General features: G+C 29.6%; 1 protein-coding gene and 1 long non-coding RNA gene across 3 annotated transcripts in view; one reads left to right on the top strand and one right to left on the bottom strand.

The window, feature by feature from the left end:
* The window catches only part of LOC117167642 (beta-1-syntrophin), a 708,662-nt gene that overhangs the window by 155,980 nt on the left and 527,126 nt on the right, over window positions 1-25,556 (bottom strand). The window lies entirely within an intron of this gene.
* On the top strand, window positions 13,594-14,554 carry LOC117167643. The gene is made up of 3 exons (XR_004466416.1): window positions 13,594-13,673; window positions 13,949-14,094; window positions 14,442-14,554. It is a non-coding gene; the product is annotated as an uncharacterized LOC117167643 (long non-coding RNA).

Genomic DNA, 25,556 nt, shown 5'->3' with positions numbered 1-25,556 from the left:
GCCTCCGATAACAGGCCCGAAGCTTCTAGGTGTTTGGACTTTTTCTTTAATTTTCTATCTTTGGAGACTATAACTTCATAATGTGAAATAACGAGGGAAATATCCAATCTTCCTGTGGACTTTCGCGGCAATTTGCGAAGAATGTTGATGTATTAGCTTTAGAAGGGAGATGAAAAATTATTAAATGCATTCTTGGACTGTGCGATATTGCAATTCACACAGTGATATTATTTTTACAATAACTCTCTTAAACTAAACCAGTGCAACTTTCATTGGTAGAAACTGTATTTGGAGTTATTATTAGTAAACCAGTGATTTCCCGACCCTGACTTGGTGAACCAGTAAGCGACTTAACTAAAACAGCGTCACTGAATATACCAGTGACGTCAATGATAGATACAACTGATGATACAGCACTCCAAGTTACCAAGCCATGAACCTCGAATCGTCTGGTACGCGAAATCGCCGATCGGGTTTTTGCATTTCTCGAGTGTAAACGCACTTTATTGTGTACTATTTTTTGTGTTAGAAATATTTATGGTTTTTTGCAATAAGCAGGCCATATAATATCTTTCGCTTGAAAGTGAGGAGGCCCCTGGTCACTTGGGTTTGACTTTTAGTGATGCGACACGTTGACGTGATGGCGGGCCTTCTTATAGTTAGGCGCAACATAAATGTATTATATACTATTGTAATTGCAGCCCGGCTCTAATTTATTTTTGTGAGAGTTAAGTACGGTTTTTTAAAGTTAATTTTGCGAAGGTAAAAGCCAAAGTGATGAATGAAAACTGTCATCCATAATCACCTGACGGAGGATAACACGTAAGACAGATCACTTCTGGTAATGAGTAACCAGCCAAAATTACTGATTAAATCTGTGAAGGAAGTTCAATGAGTAATCCAGTGGAATCTTACAGTTTTTCAGTGACTTACTTCTGTCTATTTCAAACAGCGTGATTTCACCGGGAATTATTGAGATTTCACTGGTTTATTTTAAAAGAGTAGAATATTTCTCAAAGGAATTCAGAATTTCACTCTGTAAGTTTGCCATTTTGAGAAAGAAAATTCTTAAAGAGATTTAGAACAAATATTCAGATTGATTGTAAAGAGAAACGGAAAATTGGAGTTTCATTTATTTAAGATTATAATTAGAATAAATGTACCGGAGGTTGGACAATTATTCTAAGGTAAAATATAAAAAATAAATTAGAAAATGAATTTCAAGCTCTTTTATATGACTGAAATTTTATAGTGTTACAACAATTTGGTCAAAAGAAAATAAATATTCGTCCGACCACTGAAACGTATCTAGATGCAGCTACATTTGCGCCAATTGAAATAAAGTGACTCTCAGTTGAAAGAAAGTAGTTTAAATTTAATACAAGCACTTTTTTAAATTTTATAAGAATAAATTAGTCTGAATTTGATAGTCCGATGAGACTTGTGTGAAGATAAAAATCTAAACGTATAAAAAAAGCCTTAAAGTTACATACATCCCTAATTGAACACTTAAAGTTAAAAACTGAAAAAGAATTTTTATTTTAGATGCTGAAACTATTCTGATATGAAATATAAATAAAGATTTCTAATGGGTCCAATTATGAAATCCATTTTAATTAAAAGATTTAACTTTAAAAATATTTAACTGATAATTCTTATCTATTTTGAAGTCTACAAATTAATAACCTTCCAAATTAAAGTCTCAAACTTTGAATTTCGAATTTAAAATACAAAACAGTGCTTTGTGGCATTAACAATTAAAATTTTTCGGTATAGGCAAAATAAAAATCTTTAAATCTGATGACTTTAAAAGTAAAATTTTAAGTTTTTAAATTAAGGGCATGTTACGTGAAACATAAGCTATTCTTTCAAATCAAATTGCTTATAACGTGACAATCAAGTCTGGTTTCTGGGACATGTCTTTAAACATTCAAAATAAAAATTGCAAATTAAACGTTAGCATTTAAAAAATTTAAAACATTCAGTGCAAAAGATTGAACGATTAAGTTTTTATGCAGCTCTTGAAGCTTGAATTTTGTAATAAAATTCTATGGAATTGAAAATTTTTTAATCTAAAAGATTTAAAATTGTACCCATTGAACAAAAATATCTGAAATTTTTAATTTTTAAAGGATTTAATGTCAAATTATTGATTTGATGCTTTTTACATTCAACGGTTTCAAAAAAAAATTTAAGATAGAAGAAGTTCAAAATAATTACCGTTTATCGAAAGTTAATTAAAACTGTTCAATTTTACATATCTTTAAAAATCTCAAATACAATGAGGAGATAAAATGGAAAAAATAATACTTTGAGTTCTTTATTTATAAACTAGAAATCGTGACCATTTCGCCAATTTAAACTTTAATTGGTCTAAACTGTCCGATCAATTCTTAAAAGTTTCTCAAATCCATCGATATATCATAAAAATTCCAATGAATATTAAGAATTGTAGAACGGGAATAGTTACTTGAAAAAATATAAATTTTATATTATTTGATAAAGCTAGAATTTAAAATGTAAAAAAGGTTAGTGTTCTCAAGATAAATGAGTTGTTGTGGTACGTCGGAGGTTAGCTAGTTTTTTCTGTTAAAAGCTAGGTGAGTGCACCTAGCGAGAGAGCTATGTTACGTTTCCTGGCTTAGTATTGTTTGTATTGGGTGGTATAAACAATTCAGGAAAGACAGTACTCAGCCAACCGACTATCCCAAATACAGACAATTCTAACTATTGGAAACTTTGCCTCCTCTAGGCTCAGTAGCCATTAGATCATTTCAAAGTCCTACCAAAGACAAGGAGCCAAATTAAATATTGAACCATAACTTCAACAAATTTCAATGATTGGTTTCCCTGATTTATATATTTGGGTTACGAAAATGGATTGACTACTACTATTCGTAACAATATTGTTCTTCCTTAAAACATAAATCGTCATAATCATATAGCTTAGATATTAAAAGTTAAGAGTATGTCACCTGTAGAAAAGTTTTTAATTTGATACTTTTTAAAACTCACGAATGTCTCATTTGAATATTAAAATATTGCTCTGAACTTACCTGAAACAAAAATAAAAGAGATACTTGTTAGAAATAAAGATTACATAGGGTGAGTGACCCAGTGAATGAACACTTAAGGAAATCACTGATTACAACTAGTCCATTTCACGTTATAATAATTGATTATTCTTACAAAACTTTTGAAAATAGATTCTTAAGAGTTCAAATTTCATAATCCGATAAACAAATTTTGTTTTTACCAAAAAGCTTGATAAAAAATCATTAAATAGTGCAAAATTAACGAAAACACCAGTGAATGAACACTGTGAGCCAATGAATGAACAATAGAGCACCAGTGAATGAACACTATAATCACTACAAATTAGAATTAGGATTTAGGTATAAAATTACATGGGTACATTACAAAATGAGCAATTAAATAATGTAAAATATTAGAAAGCGTTGAGAAATTTATTAAATATACTATTTCAATAAAAACCACAAGACATTGAGATATAAAGAAAGGAGGGAATAAAAAAGTTGAACACAGAACTAGGTTAACTTTTCCTAATTTTTTATTGGAATATTTATTTTTAAAACATTTCTGTCAGTTCTTTTAACCTTACAAAAAATACAACTTTTCGTTTAAAAATAGATAACTTATCTAGTGACTACAATAGAAAACTGCGATTTTTAGTACACATAACATTTGTAATATAGCACCTTACTATGTTGCTTTAGGTTAAATTAGCAAATACAATTATAAATCACAGTGTTTTAAAAATGGAAATCCTGTAAACATTTATAAATATATATTGTTTAGTACGCAGTAGTACCTAGCACAAATTAATGTTTTTTATAGTTAAAAAACGTTTTTTAAATGCAAAAAAAGCATTAAATTTCTAACCTCAAAGTTGCTTTACCTTTAATTTAGTTCGTGCGTACTTTTTTGATGTTCTAACCAAAAAAATATACATTTAAAACTATTTATAGTTTATATTTATAGCTTCGATATTTATAGTAACATTAATTGAAATAAACTTATTTATATATCTAAGGAAACAACAGACAGGTCTCCGTAACCTGCTGATCATTCACTGGACCTGCGGGGTGACAGTTTTGCTCCAATAAATGGACACAGCGTTCGTTCACTGGAACACGGGCAATTTAAAAGTCCAGTAGGTGAACACTCATTTATCAATAAAAAACGTACTTTTGTGAAAAAAACCTGTGTGAAATTGAATAATAATATCTTACAACTATAACAACACAATTCTGACGCAGAAAAGATAAAGAATTTGTTTGTAAAAGCAGTGTTAACAAGGAGTTGCTTAGACACGTACGTTATAGTGGTTGATGACTTTCTCACCATTACTCACCATAATCGATGATGCTTCACATTCAAGAAATTTTTAAAATTATTTACAAGAATTTACTGCAATGAATTGTATATTAAACTCTTTAAAATTGCTTCAAGATTTCAAATATATAGAAATTCATAAAGACATTAACTTTCAAAGGTTATATTTATATATTTTTCCCAATAGTGTTCATTCACTGGTGACTGTTCAGCCACTGGATCACTCACCCTATATAATAATCTTAAAATTCATTCATTTACTTTATCCCCATTGAATTTCCTATGTCACTCTGAAAACGCATTAAATTATGTTTCCGCTAACAGTTGTTGCAATGAAATGGAAATTTTATGTTAAGCACGATACCTATTAGAGATTCTCTATTTGCTAATATTCAAAATTGAACAATTTTGAATAGAAAATCATGAAAACAGAAGAATTTTCAATTAAAAATCTTCAAAATTGAACTATTTCAAAAAATAATTTAAAATGACATAAAATTCCAAATAAATTGAAGAATTTTACAATTGAAACTCAATGCGGGAAATTTAAAGTTGAAAACTTGACTTTTGATCTTTAAAATTATCATAATTATAATTATAATTTATAATTTATAATTATAATTCAAGAATTTTTATTTACATATTTTTAAAATGAAAAACTATTCATTATAAATCCTCCAAGATGATTAATAGAAAGATGGGGGGTGATTAAGGAATCAACATACAATAAATGCTATAAGATGATAAAAAAAGAGGGAGTACGAAAGTATTTAGAAAAGGGGTGGGGAGAGAGAAGGTGGACCACAATAGCAAGATTTAGATTGGGAAACGGGGTAAGAGAGGGGATGTATTGGGAGAAGGAAGAGAACGGAAAGTGCAGAATATGTGAACAGGAGGAGGAAACATGGGAGCATGTATAGGAAGGATGTAGGAGAGGAATTGAATATAAAAGAAAGCTCACAATATAATGCGGTAAAGATTCTACGGCAGGATGGATTCGGGGATGAATGGATGAAGGAGTGAAGCATATGCGAAAGAATGAAAGAATGCATGTGAAAAAAATCGCAAAATAGAGGTGCAAGAGAAGTGAAAAAAAAAGGAAACGGAAGTCGCTTAGATTAGAAGCGTAACGATTATAAGTAATGGTTATGTAATAGCATAAATAGACTAAGATGCGTTTGCGTCCTCATTCTTTCTCTCGCTTCCAATAGCTCGCTCACTCGTTCGCTAACAAGTCCCAAATTGCGCTATCGCTGGAAATAGAAATAAGAATCTAGATACAAGATTTTATGTAAATAGTTGCAAATAACTGTAAATAGTCAGGAAACGATTTTATAAAAATATATAAGCGTGATAATTAATTATATTTGACAGTACTTCAAATTAAAGTTATTTTATTTTGATAATCAGGCAATCAAAATATAAAACAAAACTAGTTCATCATAATTTTGTGTGCTAAAATAAAAATAAAATTGAAAGAAAATAGAAGACTAATATGAATTTGTAAAATAATGAGAGAACTGCTACAAAATAAAATGAGCACAAGTCACAAAGAAATGATGAAAGAAGAAAAGCCAAGGAATTCCGGAAAATTTCAAATTAATGCAAGCAAAGAATAAACATAATTAACGTCAGTGGAAGTTCACACAAAAGGTGGCGAAATCGCTGCAGGTGGTGGAAATGTCGGAGAGACGAAACTGGAGAATATAAAATAAAGTAAAAGAGTGAATGAAAAGGAGAAGCAGCACGTCACATCGAGGAAGATATGCCGAGTGCTTGAGAGTTCGAAGCCCAACTCACGTTCCTGGAAACAACAGCCCTCATCCTTTTTCCTCAACATCCCTTATTTCCCTTCGCCCATCTCTTCGATCAAAAAGCAGAGCAAGTAGATTTAGCCAATGGGGTGGAGGGTGGAAAGACATCTATATTGAAGTGACTGTAGGAAAAGAAACAGAGTTTCGCGAAGGGTGGGATTTTAAATTGGTCGAGGTTTTCGCGTACCTTTTTCAACCCTCTTGGTAGTCGCCAACCTCCATTCCACCATTCTATGATTTTGCAGCGATTTCGTAACGCCAGCTCGAAGACGCACTTAAACCCGCATACGAATTGCGAGTAAAACAGAAGAAGAGACCGTCTGCTGCTTTACGAGGGCTGATTCTACAGGCTGTTCCACGAATTGGGTGACGCTTTTACTTGAGATATCGCAAATTCAGTTGTGCCTCGAGAGAAAAGAACTTGGTTGTGGTTTATATTTTATCTCGAAAGTATTTAGGTCATCGTACAATTATAGGAGAAAAACTTGTAAGACGCAAAAAGTTATTCATTTTAAAACACATTTAATTAAACCTATCTTTCGTCCAAGGCTAGATTTGAACACATCTTTTTGTCTTGAAATGAGATCCCTTTATCTTCAAACAACAGGGTGGCCGATAAACTTTATTTTACATATTCCCCGAATTTTCCCAGACAAATTTTACATTTTTCCTGGTAATTAATATACCTGGTAATTAAGAAAGATGACTCTTTCACAAAATAATACAATTTTTAATGAAATGATTGTATTTTCACCAAAGTTTACTATTTTCATTCGGAAAAGATATATTTTTAACCAAATGGTCAAATTCTTAAACAAAACAGATTAAGCTTCAACCAAAAATGACGTATTTTCTTTAAATAAATGAATAACCAAAAAGGAAGTTAAATTTGCGACCAAAAAGATGATTTTTTCAGTATATATCTAAATTTTCAACAAAATGATTAAACTTTCAAGAGAACAGTTGAGTTTCTTATAAAATACTTGAACTTTTCACCAACGTAGATAAATTTCCAACCAAATGATTGAATTTTCAAACAGATAAATTAAATTTCCACTAAAAGTAGTTGCATTTTCGACAAATAGTTGAAATTACAAGCTAAAAATTTGAATTAAAAAAATATTGACTTCTAAAAACGAAAATAAAAATTTTCAACGAAAAAATTATTTTATCAATAAAAAAATATGAATTTTAAACGAAATATTTGAATTTCCACAAATAAAAAATATTTTTTAACCAAAAAGTTGCATTTAAAAACTAAAAGTTGATTTTTCAAGAAAACGAAAGCAATTTTCAACCTACAAAGATTAATTGTCTACCAAATGGTCGAATTTTTAATTAAAAATATTAAACAGTAACCTACAAAGTTGAATTTCCGCCCATATAGTTAAATTTTAATTTGCAAAAGTATACATTTTTTAGAAGACAGTTGAATTTTTAACGCGAAAAGTTCCATTTTCAACAAAAATGTAAAAGTAACATGTTTAATTAAACATATTAATTTCAAACCAGCAAAAGAAACAAATTGTCAACTAAACAGATCAATTTTGAAAAAAAGAGTTTTCAGCAAATAAGTCAAGATTCAACCTGAGAGATACATTTTAAACTAAAATTATGAATCTTTAAGCGGAATAGTTAGATTTACAGTTAAAAAATTAATCTTTAGCCAAAGAGATAAGCTTTCAACTGAAACAATCAATGACTTTATCATTAAACAATGCAAACGCCTTGAAATGCGCATACCTAATATTCTTGATATTGATAATGCGTTTAAATTTGTCGAGTTTCTTCATAAAAGACTTGTAAAAAGAAGATCAGATGATCGACATCTATCATTGCACCTTTAACATTATCTCCTACAGTGGTCGACACCTTTCAAGCTCTTATTATATTGTAAAATAATCAATCTTGAAAAAAATTACATTTAATCAATTGGTTCAACCTTCAAACAAGTAGTTTTTTAGTTTTTAAGCAAAGAATATGAATTTTAACGAATAATGTGACAGTAGTTTTTTCTACCGAACAAGATTTTTATTTTTATTTAAAACCCATTCAAATTAACCAAAAAAGATATATTTTTAACAAAATAGTTGAATTCTCAAAAAAAGAGACCATTTTTAAAATCAAAAAGACGAATTTTCAAACAAATAGTTCAGTTTTCAACCAAGGAAGATTTCGGTTAAATTTTCAAGTCTAAAATATGAATTTTCGACCGAAAAGTTAAGTTCCTAATAATATAGGAAAATTTTCAATAAAAAAAATCTTTCAACAAAAGAGTTGAGTTTTCAACCAAAACGGATGACTTTCGAATAAAATCGTTAAACTAAAATAAAAATGTTAGATTTAAACATTTGAAACTTATCCTTAACAATTATTTAAAGTGCTTTGTACTGAAATTCCCTGACTTTGGCAAATTTTATTTAAAAATCCCTGACTTTTCCCTGGGTTCAAGGTTTTCCCTAAGTAGGGAAACCTTGAACAAAACTTCCTTCCTGAAAACAAATCAACCACTTTATGTCGAGTGAAATAAAACGCAGGTCCGTGCTTGATATTCAATTACATTTTTATGTATTTTCAATCATTTTCAGTTATTTTCTGACTTAAATTTTTTTGTTACATTAATTACATAAAAAATTCGGTACAGATTCTTACTACTAAATTCACGCTTTTTGGTAGTTTGGAGGATTTTTATTCATTCTAAGGGTTAACTATAGGCGAAATAGGAGAACGAAAATTGTAGATGTTATTTTCCTAGTGAAATAAATGTTGTTATAGTATTTTATTACGTGCTATTTTTATTTGTAATGTAAAAGCATGAAGTTTACAGCGAAAAAGTTAGGTTAACTAAAGTTCCTTAACAATAATAGAAAGGCAGCGAGCATGGATCTATCGTTAAGGTAGCATTACAAAGAAGGAGATATGGTCCAAAAATTATATAATTCAAGCCTCGGCTGAAATGACGTCGTATCAACACATATTTTGTATCCATGGAGTTCTATGTATATAAATTGTTCTTTTAACTGTTTCTATATTTTGCAGAAGCTCTGCGATCGAAAATTCGAAAAATAAATTGGGAAAAAAATTTCGAAAAAGTCGAGGTTATATACTTCGAAAATGCACTTTTCTATGTCTAACCACGAAGTCGTATAAGGAGATCACACTCTCGGAAAACTTGGACGCGTGAATTACAATTTTCAAATTTATTAATTTACTTCAAATAAAAAAAATGTCTTTTCTACTATAAGAGATGGCTTTTTAACAAAATACTTAAATTTTCAATAAAAGAATTAAATTGTTAAAATAATAGTTGAATATTCAACCTAAAACGACAAATTCCTAACGAAAAAAAGTCATAGTTTATATTTTAATCAAAAAAGAATAAAATGTATACCACGAGAAAAAAATTTACAAATCAAATGGATGAATTTCCAAGAAATAAAGATTTTTCACTCAAAAAGGAAATAAAAGTTTATTTAAATTATTGAACCTTTAAGCCAGAAGATAAATTTTCTCTAAAAAACGGAATTTTCAGACCAAAAATATGACTTTTCAGCAAAAAATTAATTTTCCACGAAACTGATTCATTTTTACCCAACAAAAATGAAATTTGAAACTAAGAAATTATTGTTTTACCATAAAAGGCGACTAAGCAGTTCAATTTTTAAACCACAGTATAGGCGCTTTAAAAAAAAGTTTTGAAAATGAAGTTTAAATTTTAGCCAAGTAGTTTAATTTTCGATCCAAAAGGAATAATTTTAACAAAATAATTAAACTTTTAACCAAACAGATGACTTTTCAACTAAAAATATCAATCTTGAACAAAAGTGATTTCTTAACAAAGTGATTCAACCAAATCTTTCAAACAAATTAGTTTAATACTCAAGCAAAGAAGAATGATATTTCACCAAAATGATGCATGTTCATTTTTAAAAATTAATCTTCTTCTAAAACAGAGGTAGTTTTGAATCAAAAAGATAAATTAAAACAAATAGTTGAATTTTCTGTTGAAAAAGATTTCAGTCGAGTTTTTACAATCAAAATATGAATTTTTAAAAGATGAAATTTCTCTTAAAGCAGAAGAATTTTTAATTACAAAACAAAAAGTTCAGTTTTCATCCAAAAAAGTATCCAGTTGACTCTGCAAGATTGAAAGTGGATTTTTTTAAACAAAAAAATAAGTTTTTGGGAAAGAAATTGAATTTCTAATCCAAAAAGACTAGTTTTTTCAACCGAAAAGGTTCAACTAAAAAAAAATAGGTGAATTTTCTAAGAAATAGTTTAATTTTAATTTTTTTTAAATAATGTAATTTTTTACTAAAACATATGAATTTGTAATAAAAAAAGACAAATTTTTTTTATTAGTGGAACTTTCATCCAGAAAAGATTTCAGTGCATTTTTCAACTCCAACCTATATATTTGGAACAAAAAGTAAAGGTTTTACAAAATATTATGACTTTTTAACCAAATTTGTGAATTTTCAACTAAACAGTTGCATTTTTGTTCAAGAAAGATTCTACAGGTTCAAAGATTCTCTGTTAAAGCAGGTGAATTGAAAAACCAAAAAGACCAAATTTCAAAAAAAAATAGTAGAAATTTCAACCGAAAAGTTAAATTTTTATTAATAGGATGGAATTTCTCCTAAAACAGATAAAATAAACAAAACATAACTTTTAAAAATTAGTTAAATTTTCATCCATAGAAGATTCCAGTTCACTTTCTAAAAACGAAAGATCAAAATAAGAAGTGTCAACAATGTGCAACCAAAATGCATGTCTTTTTAAGATAATTATTAAATTTTCAACCAAAGAATAAATTGTATACGAGATTGTTCAATTCAAAATAAGATTATTTAATTTTAAACGCTTTAAATTAGAAATGATAAGATTTTAACTCCTTTCTAATAAAATTTAAATCATCGAATTTTCAAAATTGCATTTAAATTTTTTTTCATTTTTAACGTTTTGTACCTGTCTTATTTTCAAATGTTGCTTATAATCTTAAATCATTGAAATCGCAATTCTTATATTTAAAATAAAATTGTTTCATTTGATAAGTTTTATATTATACGGACGATGCCAACTAACTAAATCCGAATCTATGCGTCCAAATTTTCCAAATGCAGCATGGGAGTGGGGTCTCCTTATTCTACTTCGTGTGTCTAACATTGAAGTTTTGAGAAAAGGTAAAATAAGAAAATTAAATTGATTAGAATGGCACGCAGGAAAGAAAAAAAGGGCTAGAGAGTCTGGAGTAAAATGTCCAGAACCGGTAATATCAAATATAATATTCAAAAATAATAAAAGAAATAAATGAGTAAACAAATAATTATCAAAAACTGTACTAAAAATGCAGTTAAACTTATTTTTATAATAAATTTTTTTTAAAAACTTTAAATTATAATTACAAAAGTAATTAAGTGTTTTTCTTTCCTTTCTTTTAATGAAAAGACGAGAAATTATATTTGAATTTTTTACAATATTTGTAGGAACAAGTTTGTAAATGATCTAACCTAATTATTTTTACTTTAAATAATTGAAATTTGCCAAATTCAATTTTGAAATTTTTGTCGAAACTCTTAAATGAATGTAATTTTATATTCTTATCCTTCAAAAACTCTAAATTAGATTTAGAAATGTACACTTACGAGGTTAATTAAGATAGATGCGCAGTAAATGGAAGTAAATAAGCTCGAGTATTTTGACATTTCATTCCGAATTCAATTTTTAAATTTTCGATCGCAAGACTTCCGCGGAATATAGAAGCAGTTTGAAGAAAAACTCATATACGTGAAAGTCCGTGGATATAAAATATGTGTTGATACAATGTTGTTTCAGCAGAGGCTTCAGTTCTTAATGTATTTTCCTGGACCACTTCTACGAGTAGGATTAACTGTTGCAATTTTTTTATTCCGGGAATTCGGACAGCTTAAATAACTAATTCATTTAAGGATTGAAAATCTGAAAGTTGCAGATGAATTCAAGGTATAAGATTTCTAAACAAAAAAAAATTATAAAATTAAAAATGTTAATCTTAAATGTTCCAGGTAAATTGTTTTCTTTGAAAATTACTGAAATATAAAATTAGTTCTTTTTAAAGAAAGACTTTTTTTCATCTTTTTTTAAACTGTTTTCTTACTTCTATCTTATCTGTCGTCTTTGGTTTCGAGACTTTCACAGTAGCAATCTTTTTTTCATGTTTTCTATTAGAGCTGCTTGCCCCTTTTCGTATTTTTTCTGAGTGTTATCCCCTTTTCCTCTGGAATTTCGTCTCTTTTTGTAGCCCTGGTATCTCTCCCATTTTGTCCCTTGTGCTTTTTGTTCACGTTTTCATTCGCCTGGATTCTCATCATCTAGCTGGCCTGACCTCAAGACATCCTTAATAATCTCGTTTATAGCAGGCTCGCCGAGCTCAACGTCATTAAGGTCGCGAAACGCTAGAATAAGGCGTCTAATAAAGACAAATAGTTTTTTACCCACACCTCTCCACCCCCTTGGCATCGTTAAGCCATTATTTAAAAAAAAAGTTGAAAATATATTCTGAAAGTGCAATTTTCCTTCTATTAAGAAACTACTAGACGTGCCATCACTTTTCGCTTTTCTCAGCATCACTCTGATAAATTTCGCTCAATAATAAAATTATTTAATTAAACTAGTATTATTGTAAGTAGCTGCTGTCATTATTGTAAAATCGAAATTAAAGCCGTGAGTAAAGTAAATCAGGAGACATTGTACTTTCAAGAAAAGGTTTAAAAGTAAAATGTTTGAAATTTTAAGTAGTAAAACCTTTTTAGTCAGACATGATAGATTAAGTTTATAACCTGGAACGCTTTTTTTCAGAGGCAGAAGCCATCTCTGTAAAAGTGTTATAGGTTGGCTTATTTTATGGACCTTACTTTCATTTTAATATTTGCCTGGGTCTACGTTGTTTTCACGCCATGGTGGCGCCGTGATCGTTAAATGCTTTTAATTAAAAAATAAATATCTGAACTACTGTCATAATAAACTATAGTTATCCTAATCTTGTTTGTTATGACAGCAGTCCAGAAGGGGAATGAAGTGTGTTTTTTTTTTTAATTAAAATTATTTAACGATTGACGTTTCCTACAACCATGCGATTAGTAAGAACTTAGATCTCTAAAAATATCCAAATGAAAATCGGGTGCATAAAATAAGTCAACATCCAACGTTTTTACAGCCGACGCGACGCTTTAATTATATATCAGTACATAAAAAAGTAATTGGAATTTAAAATGTATTAAAAAATCTCATTTTTAAAGGAAGGATAGGATTATGCCAAAGATGTAAAAGTCCTTTAGAAAGTTTGTTCTGACATTCAAGAGGTTAACATTATATAGATAATGACGTTTTTAAAATGCTGCAAAAGTGCTCAGTCATCCCTTAGATCGGGAACTTTTTCAACAGGACGAACAGCACAATTACGAAAGAATAAAAAAACTGACGGGAAAACTGCGAAGGTAGATGAGGAATGTTATATCAAACCTGGTAATAAAGAGTTCAGGTACCAAGTGGGATTAGGTTCGCGTAAAGTTTTTTCATTGCGATACGAAAACTTATGGTTATCTTGTATTTTGAAATTGTTTCGTCGATCAATAATAGTTTAAAGATATAAAATCGAGTGCAAATCTGAAGTGTAAATAAAAGGAAGAGGATTAATTGAATTTAATTAGGCAAATTCCAAAAATTTGTATTTTCTGCTTATATGATAAGAAGATAGATCTAAAGTTTGTAAGATTTTGTAAACTATAACATCTTTACAGATTTCGAAATCAATAGAAAATCTTAAGTGAACGGTTCAATAGAGTGTGGAAAAATATTCAGAGGGGCGAAGGCTTTAAAGTGGATGGAATGATTTGAGGAAGAGCGTATTCTAAATAAAGAAACGAATTTTGTGTATCTAAAATATGTGAGTTATTAATTCGTTCAACAATGACAAAGATTATAATGTCTTTTTTCACATTTTTTGCAAGCTTTTGGAACGTTTTGAAAGAGTTATGCAACTTCACAGCTTTAAGTCTTTTAATTTTCTTTTGATTCTTTTACAGCTTCAAATTTAAAATTCAAAATTTTTTATATTTACATAAATTGAAAATTGGATTTTAAGTGACTTCAGATTCCCTGATTCATTTTTCATTTTCCATGACTACTAATATTTAAAGAACAAAATTATAATCTTGTAATAATTTTAATATAGAATACTTTATAAATAGTATATACAATCTCACAATGAAATATTTAATTTGTTATTTTCAGGAGTGACATTTAGTGGAATTAGAGGGAAATAAGAAGAATTCAATGAAATTCATTAAAATTCAAGTAAATTGAAAACAATTCGAACATATGAAAAACTTAGTTGAATCCAGTAAGTGTGAAATAAGTTTAGAAAAATTCACGGGAGTTCAAAATAATTTGTATAAATTTCTGAGACTTCAAAGAGAGTTTAATAAACTTCAAGCTAATTGAAACAAGAATAATCTGTTTTAAATTTATTAAATTGAGTAAATATAGAAGAATTCAAGTAAACTAAAAAAATCCAGCAGAGTTCCACAGAATTTAAAAGGAAAGAATGAATAAATTCTTTAAAATCCATAAAGATATCATAAAATCCAATAAAATTCTGTAAAAGTTGATGGTATTTTCTGAAATTGTGGAAGAATGATTACATTAGCTTCACATCTTTCAGAAATCCTGTAGAATCGTTGAAATCCTCGGAAATCTGTTAAAATCCCTTGGGATCATTTAAACTATCTTGACACTTTAAAGGTCCTGTAAAATCGTTCCACATCTTCCGAATTTCTAAAATATTTTTTACAATCGCAAGAAATTTTTTTTAAATCCCTTAAAGATATTCAAATCCTAGGAAATCTCTCTCAATGTCTTAAATCTCTTTAAAATGCCTTAGAATCTTGAAAAAAAATCCGAAAATATTTTTAATCTTTTAAAGCGCCTTAAAATGATAGGACCTAATTAAAAATTCCATCGACTCTTTTAAAATTCCGTAAAAAATTTCGATATTATAATTTTCTTTTACAAATTATAAATTTGTATGCTTAGTATTTGTATTTTGGTTACCCATTTATGGTTTACCTAGGGCATTTGTTCTGAATACATTTTTTAAAAATATTTCAAATCCTTTAAAATCTTAAAAAATTTGTTAAAACTTTTCGTTTCTCTTGAATATGGCTTAGAATATATTAAAATACCCTACAATAATATAAATGCCTTGATATATTTTAAAAGACTATAAAATATTTGAAATGTTTTGAAATCTTTTGCAAATTTTTGGAATGCCTTGAAACTTTACAGAGCTTTTGAAAATTTCTGTAAGATTTAAAAAAATCCTAAAATCTTTTAAATTATTTTTGAGATCCCTTAAAATGATTGAAACCTATTTGAAATGTATTGAAACCTTTTTAAATTCCGAAAGTATTTCAAAAGAATTCCAGGAAATTCAGAAATAGGTATAGAACTAAATGCAATAAATTCATGGGTTGATTGATTAAATGAAAAGTGACTAAAGTGATATTTTCATTTGAAAAAGTAACTATACTGATTAATCTTTAAAAAATGACTACAAAGTTATTTGTGGAAAAAAGTGAAGAAAAGTTTCTGTGTGACTTGACTTTTCCCTGATTTTTGGGTTTTCCCTAACCTGAGACCACTCTGCAACTCCCTCTACTTGCTTCAAAACTATAAAGATTTTCTAGTTTGTACATTTAGCGCCTGAATTCAGCACATGTTTTAGAAACATATTTTTTTCCAAAATATAAATTTCATTTTTGGAATCGCAAGTTATTTCACTTCTATGCATTAGGAGCGCCTTCACTGAATCTTTTTTCTTTTATTTTTGCAGTTGAACGTTAACCAGTTAACTTTTTTATCTGCTAACAGGCGCGAAAAAGCTAAACTCCACTGTCGTTACCTTCTGGTTAAAAATAATGTTGAAAACCATGTAAAAAAAATCAAATAAGCTGCAGGTGAGTCAAAAATAAACTGAACTGAATATTACGCGGTCATTTCAAAAATGCTAAATGCGAGTCACGAACTGCACATTGCACATCGTGCATTGTACACTATACTCGTACATAGTACCTAACCCACCCTGAATGTAAGACTAGCGACGCATGATTTGCGAAACTTTCGTATGTAGATGTGAACATGAAAGAACACAGTGTGTACATTGGTTTGAATTTACGAGGACACAAGTAAAGATAAGGCGCATTCTAGGGCAGTCTTCTGACCCCTAGGTCTCCATTAGTGAGACGTCGGGCAGCTAGTAGTGTTCTACCGTCCCACTTATTGTAATTTGATTACGTCAAGCTCCTTTCCCAGCAGCTTCTACTGGGCCTGCTACCCCCACCGTGCAGGAACACCAGCAGCATGGATTTTAATGAGATTTCTGCTTGCAGATAATTCCGTTCGATAGCTTCAAAGATAAAGCACCGTATTCTCCTGGTAGCGTATGCTATTATCGACAGGGAGGGTTTCTCTCTCCCCTTCTTTGTCGTTGGCCGCTGAGAGGGAAAATTACTTTTTTGTTTTGTCACTATAATCGCGAACCAATATAGGCTCAATTACCCGATACGATGTAGGCAGCGTGAACCATGACGTGATGAGATTCATTTACCGTTGAGAGTTTCATAAAAGAAGGTATATGAGACTGAATATTATGATAAAATTTTTAATACGAGATCTTCTATAAACTCCCCCCCCCCGCCCTCGTTGACGGCCGTTTTAAGAAAATAAGGAAATCATAGGGGCGTAAATTCTTTTAAAAAACAATAATTTTAATATCTCATATTGAATTGAATATGAAACAATTTACATTCTTAACACAGAAAATCGCCGATCCTCCAAAGTACACCAAAATCGATGTTCAATTGAGCTGAAACAAATTTGAGCCACACAGATTCATTATAAGAATCTAGGGAAAGTTCATCATTTAGAGACTGTTTTTTATCATTTAGAGCAATGTGAAGTGTTATCTTCAAACTGTCAGTCATCAGTCAAGATGACTTTATCGGGCGTTATTTGGGTGAAATTAGAGTTCCACTAGGGAGAGTTGTGTCACCGTTTACTCCACTTCTGATTGGTGTCGCGAAAGCGGGATCAGATTTTTTTAAATTGGCGCGACTTTCAAGTCAAATTTAATGTTAAGACACTGATTGAATAGTAAATAAATACATTAAAAAATCATAATGTAGGTGTCATAATTAAGAATGTTTGAAAAGTAGTTTTTTAATGACATTATTTTTTGAAATATTATTAAACCATTAAGCCATTTCCCTTTCGGGGTAGGCGTGACTCACTCGGTAGGGGAAACGAGTAGTGTGTAGAAGGGATAGAGAATTTTCAGATTGATCCAGAATTCTCGTGTTATTTAAGTAAATAACACGTTCGTTCCGCAACACTGTTCCGACCCAGGTTGCTGATCAATCTCTCTAGCAATCACCCAAAGCGAAGAACCTCACGAAGTCGTTAAGTAAGGTTCCCCTCTTGCGCCCATTAGTGGCCAAGGTCTTTAGTTTCAGGCGTCATTCACTCTACTGACACTCTTTTTATTAACTATTTGCCGCTATACTTTCCTGTCATACTTCTTTAGCTCGCTTTATGTCCATGCATTTTTTCATGCAGGCTCTCGTGTTTTTGTGACTTCTTATGTCTCTTCTAACTAAGTTCTCATTCACACATTCTAACCATTCTTTCCGCGGTCTACCTCTGGGTACGCTGTCATTTACTTTACCTTGATACACTTGTTTCGTTAGTCGTTCATTTGGCATTCTCTCAACATGAGCGAACCATCTTAACCGATTTCTTTCCCATGTGTCTATTAGCGTCTCTTCTGCACCACATTCTTTTAGAATTATCTCGTTACTTACTTTGTCCATCACGGTTTTCCCGCATATATTGCGCATGAATCTCATGTCAATTGCGTTAATTTTACTCTTATCTTTTTCTTGACAAGTCCATGTCTCGCTACCGTATACTACAGTCGGTAAAAATATAGAATTATGTATTGCCATTTTAGCTTTATTTGATATATTGTCACTTCTGATAAGGGGACCTGCTCTACCAATAACCTTCTTAACTTCGTTTATGCGTCTATCTAATTCCTCATCTATCTTCCCGTCCCTAGTAAATAAGCTACCAAGGTATACAAACTTATCAACTTGTTCAATTCTCTCATAATTTAATAAAATATTGCATAGTGTTTTCTCACTATTTCCTTCAACACCATAGTTTTTGTTTTATTTGCGTTAATTTTGAGGCCCATGCTCTTCATGCTTGCATCTAGTTTATTCAACATTCTTTGTAAGTCTTCGATAGACTCTGCCATAACAACCTTATCATCTGCGAACGCTAACCCACGTACCCTTACTGTTTCGAGATCCACATCCTCTTCGACGAAGAGAGCCATTCTTAAAAACTTGTCCATAAATAATATAAATAGCCATGCAGACATAACGCATCCTTGTCTAACTCCTTGAATCATATCGAAACAGTCAGTCAGTTTCCCATTCACTCTTACACTCGCAATAAATTTACTAAATTTAATCTTATAGTAAAAATTTTCATTTTTCAGAACAAAGTTGACAACAGCCTCTTAATCGAGAAATCAATTGTAGTCTTAAAATTCAAATCTTACCTCAGAAAAAGCATATTTCGAGTGAGGTATCCAATGATCTTGATTAATGTGAGTAATTTCTTCAAGAGAAGGAAGGATTTATTTTGGTCATCCGTTCATTCTTATATAGCTTTTATTTTGAAATAAAATAAAAGTGTCGATACATAATGCCGACGTTTCGACACGGTCAAATACCTAATATGATTAAATACCTGACTAAATACCTGTATAATGCAGAATAAAATTATTATTGATGAAGTAAAATTGTAGAGGTATAAACTGTCATTGTAGGTAAAAGTCCAAATAACGTCAAAATTTTAAAATATCTGTTTATAACCTCATGCGCAAAAAAAGCGGAGGTTAAAATACTTAGAGTTCTACATTTTAAAACAAAAACGAAGACAGAAAAAACGTACAAACCAAACTTCTTTAAGTAATTGTTAATTTGTTTGCGACGGACATAATGAAACACAGATGATTCGTGAATTCTTGATTAATACTCTCTATCGATAATTGCTTAAACCCGGGATCTTTTAGGATTTGTCTTAAGTAAAAATCTTGGCCAGAACTATTACAACAGTAAAGGATGCAACACGACACCATCGTTTATTCAATAAAAAATTTTATTTTCTCAATAAACACTGCACGAAAATCAGCCCTGTGCACCTGAAAACAAAATGGCGATCCCTTAGTGTCCTAAGTTGGTTAGTTCCTAATATCTTCAGCGCGGCGCTAGTTGTCCCATCACTCCCTGTTTTTGCATTGTAAGCAATAGGAGTAGACCTTTTTTTTAAATTTTTAATAAACAAAATGTTATTTTCGTCAAAAAAAATATTGAAAGAAAAGAATGTTACTCATTTTATATTTCAAACCAATTTTCCAAGCGATGTATATAAATGCTAATAGAAAACATGAATTAAAATGTCACTCAATAAACTTGGTAAAGTGGAATATTAGATTTGAATTTGAATAAAAAATTAAATATAATCCTTTTTATACCTAAAAATGCAGTAAATAATATTTAAATCAGTAAAATATGTAAATAGATTTGTAAAAAAAAGTTTTAATAGTATACAAGTTCAAGCTTAATATTTGAGGGTTTAGCGAGTACTTACACTATTGAATATAATGATAAAAATGTAATTGAAATTGAATTAAGTTTGTATTCATGAACATATAGCATAAAAATATGTAAAGAACATTAAAAATAGTTTATTCAATAATTCAAATTGTTAAAAAAAACTATTTTTCAGAGGAACAAATATAAATTATAATGTTATAAAACGTCCAAGATGAATATATCATCAATGTTTTAACATCTTTGTTTTAAAGACTTGAAAAGATATAATGATAAAAGAGAGAAATTAAAGAAATTTTATTTTTTATTTTTCACCGATTATTAAATAAAATGGTTTCAAATGCAAATTTAGTTCAATTCAATTAGAAATTCATTGTATCCATTATATATTCATAAGTGAGAGTATTCACATGGTAAGTTTAAACTCAGTACTATTCAAATTTTTCTCCGGGTTTTTTTACATTCCATTAATAATATTGTTAATTTGTTTTCGACAATAAACTTTAAGAACCATATTTTATTTTTTATTCAAATTCAAATCTAAGATATATTCCATTTTGCCAACATTGTTTTAATTTCAGCAAATTTTGCATGGAAATAACATTTTGTTTACCAAAAAATTGAAAAAAGTGATTTAGTCCCATTGATTTGTTTGTAAAAACAGGGAGTAATGAGAGAACTAGAGCTGAGCTGGAGATATTAGAAACTAATCAACTTAGGACAGTTGCGGGGTCAAGTTAAAATCTGAAATATGGAGAAATACACAGGGCTGACGAAAATATATTATGACATATAACCTCTTCTTGAGAATTCTTCAAATGTTTCGCGCTTCGCTACGTATTTCCGATGCTGGTTTTGCGTCGACTAATGGAAGGGGTAACGGGACAAAACTCTCCCTACAGGAACTCCAGGTGAAATAGATAGAATAATATAGATACAATAAGCAGGTAAGTTATAATAATAATTACCTAAATTTTAATTTCCTCCCATTTATCAGTAAGTATTAGTGTCATAAAATAAAAATTGTACTTGGCGTAGTATAATTTCCAAATCTTAGGTTAGTCAAAACCGACATGACATTCACACTACCAAACCGGGATGTAAAAACTAATTCGTGACCGTCTGCATCGAAATTCATGCCTGTGCGTTCGAAGAAATTTCCTATAGATTTTCCTATAGACTTTAGTTCAAATGTCGACGGCCATGAGGAACCTAACATTTTGAAGTTGTATTAGAAAGTTATAATTTTATTCTGTGTGACTAGTATGCACTGTCAAATGAAAGAAAGTTGAAAATTAGATAAATATTATTCCAATTAGTTTGCTTATTAACTATTATTTTGTCTAATATCGCAAAGCGAATAATTGCTTTAACAGGTGTTCAGGTAGCTGACAGCGCGGTTCAGCACTACAGAACTCTCAACAAGAGTCAAAATTCAGTCTTAAAATGGTACATTACCCTCATCGACATATAGAAATGGACCGGTAACGCTTTGGGGAGAACTGAAATGGGCTCTAGAGAGAGAAAAAACATATGAGACGTAGACCTGCCTTTATCTATTTCAAGACTCCGTCCAGTGAATTGGTGGCCCCGGGTATTGCCTGAATATTCTGTACGGTTAATTAAAAAAAAAAAAGATAAACAATACATTAGAAATTTGTAGTAATAATAAATTGAATTTTAAATAAAATTCATGTAAAATAACCTGTTTCAGATAGATTATTTGAAAAACTTGGTAACCTCCAATTCTTCTTGAAATTGGACCAAAAATGCTACAATAATAATCATTTTGTGAGTTCAAAAATGATGTAAAAAGAGTAAAAAATTTGAACAATATTTCCATGACATTAAAAATAACCATTTGTGTTACATAGGTACAAAAATTCATATTTTGAGGTTTTGTTTTTGTTGTAATATTTTTTATTTTACTATATTCAATAACTTTACTTACGTATGAAAACTTATCCCCATATAAACGTCTTAACAACGCCCACAAACTACAAAGGCTGCCAACATTTTTTATATCTATTTACAATAAACTATAATTAAATAAATTATAAATAAATCAATACTGAAAAGTGCAATAAACCTCACATTATTGGAGCACTCGCGACACAAAGCACGGTCCTGTGCTGCGCCAAACTTCACCTAACGAAAATATTCTAGACCAATCAGCTTTATCTAGAAAGAGATAGGTCAACGTCTCAAATGTTTTTTCTCTCTCTAGAGCCCATTACCGTTCTCCTCACAGCATTACCGGTCCATTTATATATGTCGATGATTACCCTAGATGCCCAGATGTGCAACTCCGTTCATAGGAATAAAAATGAGACTGAAAATTATCTGAAATTCTCATTATGAGATCAATGAAATTTGAGCTGAAAAAAATTAACACTAGCGTTTTTCCGTAAAGACCTCAAGTCGGAATGAATATTGCGTTTTTAATAAGATGGTTGAATTTTCAGGTAAAAAAGGTTTTATAACAAAATAGGTGAATTTTCAAATCCAAAAAGATAAATTTTCAACAACCAAATTAATTTTTAACCAAACAGTTGGATTAACAATCAAGTAGTTTAAGTTTCAAGAAAAAAATTCATTTTCAACCATGAACGATAAACTTTTAGCCAAGAAATATGATTCTTCCACCATTAAAGATGAATTTTCAATCCAAAAGGACAAATTTTTAATAAAACAGTTGAATTTTCTACCGAAAAAAGATTACTTTAAGAAAATAAGTGCATTTTCAACCTACAAAGGTGGACTTTTAACCAAATGATAGAATTTTTCAAACAAAGCAATAAAATTCAACTAAAAACAGTTGAATGCTCAAGCCAAAAATACCAAATTTCGAGAAGATAGTTGAATTTTTAACCCAAAAAGGTACATCTCCAACAAAAGAGTTCATTTTAAACCCAGAAACATGATCTTTCTACCATAGATGATGAATTCTCTACCAAAAGACGAATTTTTAATAAAATATTTGAATCCTCAACCAAACAGATGAAGTTTCAATTGATAAAGAAAAATTTTAAACCAAATACTTAAATCTTCAACTGAACTTTTCTTTTTTCATCAAAAATAAAATGTTCCAAAAAATAAAACGAACTACGAACCTAATGAATTAAGCCAAAAAGACATATTTTAACCAAATAGTTTAATTTTCGACAAAATTGTTGAATTTTCATACCAAAGAGATAAATTTTCTACAAAACAGAACAATTTTTAACTGAAATGAAGAATCAATTATAACAATATTTTAAAATTATAATCAATATTTAAGCCAAGTTGCTGAATCTTTCACAAATATGGGTTAAAGATTTAATTTCTACGAACAAAGACGAATTTTCAACGAAACACACGAATTTTCAATCAAATTTTTCAATCTATAACCAGAAAAGAACAGATTTTAAATGAAGATAGTATGTTGGAACAAAAAACGGAATAGTTAGATTTTCACTTAAAAAAATTAGTTCTTAAGAACAAGAAAAACGAATTTTCAACAAAACACTTACAATTTCAACCAAAGAGATGACTTTTTAAATAAATGATGAACCATAAAAAAATGAATTTTGAACAAAAGAGTTAATGCAAACTCCTGTTAAAAAATACAACAAGGATCCAACGACCAAATTCGGACTGCGTTGTGGAGTTTGCATCAATTTGATTATTGGACGTTAAATAGGATTTTTAATTTGAATTTTAATCTAATTTAAATTTCTTAAATTTTCAAAAGAGTTAAACCCAAAAAATGACTTTTTAACCAAAAAAGTTTAATTTTTTTAAATTCTATATTTAAATTTTCAACGAAAGAGATAAGTCTTCAACTAAAAAATAAATTTGTAAAAAAGAAGTTCAAATTTCAAACAAGTAGTTAAATTTTTGACCAAAAAGATGACTTTTTAACGAAATAGTTACATTTTGAAACAAAATAATGAAATTTCTAACCAAATAGTTGAATTTTTGCCCAAACTAAATGTTTTATCAAGTTCGTAACCTTACTTTCAGTGACTCCCGCCCCCACCCCTGTAACCAACCGTAGATTTTCGTGGCACCCCATCTCCCCCTTAACCCATTAATAGCCATAAGTCGTATTTGCGACCCGAAAACACGCATTCTTTAAAACTCTGTAGTCACCGTTCCAACAAAACGAACAGACAGCGCCGCATGGCAGAGCACAGGTAAGGAAATTTTTTGAAATATTTGTGTTCATTATGTAAATACAAAGTACAATACAAAAAGTCACTAAATTTCATTGACGAAAACTAGTTTTGGCCATTAATGGGTTAAATTAATAACGTAGTTTTTGTCGGTCACTGAGAGAGAAAAATGAATAAAAAAAGAGTATTTTGAATAAATTGAAAATTGAAATTGAGACTTTTGGCACACTTTTGACTAAAAATGTAGTCGTTCGAAAGGATTATAATTTCGAAAATTTATAATTGGAGGAGATAGGAAAATTGAGACAGTTGCCATTTTGAAGTTATTTAAATTATCAGCTTTAAGCATTACAACTTTGTTTATTTTGCGAAAACTCCCTGCATAAACAATTATAGTATTTGAGAAAATTGCCTTATTTTGTAGGTTTTACTAATAATTCCCCACGCACGAATCACGCAATTTGAGTTCGATGCTCAAGTTCTAAACGTTCGTCTCTTTCTAAAGTACAGTCCACATTACGTAAGCAGTACGGAGGGGAATAATTTTGTGCCGTAAAATATGTACCAGCAATTCTTGATCGCGTTTTCATGAATAAAAAGTTCGGTTTATGGAAAAATCTTGGCTTTTTGTAAGTAAAAAGTCATGTAAAATTATTTTTTCTGTCATTTAAGGAAGAGAAAATTTCTTGAATTGTTATGAAAGATTCTGTATTTAACTTTCGAAGTATTCAATATAGCATGGAATTGCTACGTATGTTTTGAAGTCTTCGATAAAATTATATAAAAATAGTTTTTAAATTCGAGTAGGTGTACATAAAAATGTATAATACTTTGAGATATTTAAAGCTATTTTGCAAATTTGAAAATTACATCTATTATTCTTGATTCAATCTCTGGAATTTTAGATCATAAGTATACATCAGGTTGAAATGTTATAAAATTCTATTTCCACTTAAAGTTGCTTCAATTGATTACAAATTATTTAGTTTGAATTGGAATATCAAACTCTCGTCATTTCAAGTAAGCAGCACTGTTTGGAAAGTTTATAAAAAACGAAATTATTACAGATACAGTTCCTTTTTCATATAAGGAAATATATGTGAAAAATTAAAAGATTTTCCAACAAATAAATTAACGTTGTCATTTTTACTGCTCACAGTTGAATAATTTTTAATTTCAAAATTGAAAAAAGAATTTTTAAATTGCATAATTTTCTAATCTACATACTCTCTACATTTGAATTAGTTGAAAATGTTACTAATTTCAATCAGTGGCTCAATTCTAGCGTTAAAACAGTTGTTTTTCACTAGTGTATCAATAACAATTACTAACTTATCAGTAAAAAACACTACTTCATAGCTAGAATTGATCCAATAATTGAAATTAGTCAACATTTTCACTGATTCAAATTTAGAAAGTATCAAATATTAAAGAATCTTCAATGGCAAATATTTCAAATTCGAAGAATGTTAAATTGAAAACCGTTAAAATATAATTATTTAAAAGGA

The sequence above is a fragment of the Belonocnema kinseyi genome, chromosome 2 (genome assembly GCF_010883055.1).
Source record: "Belonocnema kinseyi isolate 2016_QV_RU_SX_M_011 chromosome 2, B_treatae_v1, whole genome shotgun sequence".
Classification (NCBI taxonomy): Eukaryota; Metazoa; Arthropoda; class Insecta; order Hymenoptera; family Cynipidae; genus Belonocnema; species Belonocnema kinseyi.
Note: the sequence above shows the minus strand (reverse complement) of the source record. Positions and strands in the feature narration are given on the sequence as shown.